General features: G+C 32.6%; 1 long non-coding RNA gene across 1 annotated transcript; it reads right to left on the bottom strand.

Moving 5' to 3' along the window:
• Positions 1–257: 257 nt before the first annotated feature.
• On the bottom strand, positions 258–608 carry LOC123274742. The gene is made up of 2 exons (XR_006511566.1): positions 547–608; positions 258–461 (listed from the first exon to the last, which is right to left on the bottom strand). It is a non-coding gene; the product is annotated as an uncharacterized LOC123274742 (long non-coding RNA).
• Positions 609–2757: the final 2149 nt, after the last annotated feature.

Raw genomic sequence — 2757 nt, 5'->3', positions numbered from 1 at the left:
ACTTTTAGCCTCGCATATCCTCTCGCACCTTTCCCTTTCTTGCCTAACCCTTTCTTTCTTGACGAAGTCTTACCCCCTCATAAGCTTCTTCATCGAAATGAATAATCACGAAGCCTAGATAAAAGGAGGACGATCGCTGTGTTATGCATGCGTCTCTGTATATGAGGCATGATAGGAGGACTTAAACTGTCGGTAGAGAGCGCGTCGGTTCGAGAGGTCGGATTCGTTAAATGGTATTGTTGTCCCTTAGAAAATTAATTACTGAGACGACTACACTTTTTCTTGACAGAATTCAGCTCAAGCTTGAGTTTTTTGTTATAATCATGGACATCTCGTTTAGGTCGGTACAATTGATTATGAAATTTTTTTTTACTTGTTTACATGCATCACACCTATATAACCCCGCCTGTTTTTTATATTGTTCATCAGCTTTCAAAAATACTGTGCATGTTTCTGATGACCTATCATAATAATAACAAATTATTTTGAATAGAATGCTAAACATAAAGAAAGTTTAATTAGAAGAAAGGTTTATGTTATCAATACTTCTGACAATCAAATTCTGTGCCGTTACACATTTGAGAGGTCTCCAAATCTTTTAAAAATGTCCAAAAGCTTTCCATACTATGAAGTATATAATCACTATTTGTTGATTTATTAAGTTTAACATTAGTTACCTGCAAATATATACAATTAGCTATATCCAGTAGGTCGTTCAAAATAATATAAAAATTTCTTACAGGTATATTAAGAGCCTTATCGATTTTTACTCGAAACTTCACATCATACGATATGTAATCTAAATAACAAAGAATTATTGCCGGTAAATCGAGACGTTCATCAACCCAGCTCCATTTTTTTGGTAACTTATGTATTTTTAAATTTTCTATCAACTCTTGAATTGAAAATTCTGAATTGATTGCAGGTAACTCGGAATCATTGTGGTCAGTCTACAAACATGTAAAAAAACTTGAATTAGAAAGTGTTGGGATTATGAAGAAAGTTGGAACACCAGGTTTTAATTAAACTGAATCTAAGTTTATTTATTCTTCTTATAATTATAAACAATTCTAAATACTCTTTGATATGAACTTATATATAATACGTATAACCAAATTAATAATATAAAAAACAACTTGAGTTGTAACTGCGTATTAGTCCACACAACAGTCAAGCGTCCAAGCAACAAGTACGTGTCACGCAACTAGCAAGCCGGAGAGTAAGTCGTATGCGCAGCTAGGCTGCGTGTAGACCGACGCTATCTCAGAATAAATAATAATAATGATTTAGTTGTCGCCTTGAGCGGCAAATACAAATATTAAATATAATAAATATCTAAGTAATCAAATATCTGGACAAGAAAATCTTGCACTCTTAACACTCCCTCCATTTTCTTGTTTCCAGCTTCCACTGCTCTACTTCTTTCTGTCAGTAGGTTTTTCTGTAACATAATGAAATAATAATTATAATTAATTCTAAATAACTTCTAATATAATTCTAATTGTTCAATCTAATAATTTATCTCTTAAGTATCTAAAAGGTTCTGCAGGTAATGGCTTAGTTAGTATGTCAGCCAAATTTTCTTTTGTAGAAATCCAACAAACTCTTATTCTATTTTCATTAACACATTGTTTAATGAAATGTCACTCATAATGGGTTTTGTGCCATGTGTACTTTCTACTACCCCACTGTTTTCTCTCGTATCTATTAATTCTAATCTAATTTCATTTTACGCTATTATCGAGAACATCTTAGAAGTTTATGAGCTTCCATCCCTTCTTAGTACCAGTCATCTGCTGACTTGTTATCACAATTCAAATAATGAAGTAGGAAATAATGTCCTTCCAATTACATTACCTAATTGCTTTATCTAGAGATATTATCTTCTTGACAAGCATCACTCATTGCCAAATTATTCTATGAGCAAGTTAACAATGTAACGTCAGGAATTTTGGTTGTGACTCCTCTCCAAGCAATTACGTCACCAAACAATCTAATAATGTATCCTCCTGATGACCTGGAGTCATCATTATCTCTAAAATTAGCATCTGAGAAAGCTTCTAATTCATTTGAAAGTTACCTGTATATTTCACTGGGTTTAAATTTACTGTACCTTTTAAATAATCTCTAAAATTTTTTTTTTTACGTCTTCTTCCAGCTCATCTTCAGTAGTGAATTTGCCAGGTTGTTTTTCTAGCTAAGTAATGTACAGCAAAAGAAATATCTGGTCTAGTTCCATTTGCTAAGCAGGCATAAGACTTCCAATTGCCTCTACTCTGTATTGAGCTTTTCTAGTGATTGATAGGATTGTTCACGTTCAGATGATTCTAACTCTTCCAATTTTCTCTTCTTTTACTTCTATTTTTCAGCTTTAAATATCTTAGTAACCATTAGGGTGTTACCTATGGATTTTACAGTCAGATACCATCTTGAAATCTGTCTAAAATGCTTTCTATATAACTACTTTTGATTTAATACCAATGTATTTCTCTTCTCTATTTCTTTCTATCTCAATTCCAAGAAATTTCTTGGGTTCACCAACAACTTTCATCTCAAAATTCTTGCATAAATGGTTTCCAATTTCATCTTACTTCTTTGGATTATTACTAGCAGCTAACATGTCATCTACATAAATTAGCAGTACAGCTACAGTTCCATTTTTCCTCCAAGTATATAAACATGGTTCCATGTAGGGTCATTCCTCGAGAACCAATTGCCTCTTTTTACCACTTGACTGAATTTTATATTCCACTTCTT

Source organism: Cotesia glomerata, unplaced genomic scaffold, assembly GCF_020080835.1.
Source record: "Cotesia glomerata isolate CgM1 unplaced genomic scaffold, MPM_Cglom_v2.3 scaffold_681, whole genome shotgun sequence".
Classification (NCBI taxonomy): Eukaryota; Metazoa; Arthropoda; class Insecta; order Hymenoptera; family Braconidae; genus Cotesia; species Cotesia glomerata.
The sequence above is the reverse complement of the archived record's forward strand: the minus strand, read 5'-3'. Positions and strand labels throughout refer to the sequence as shown.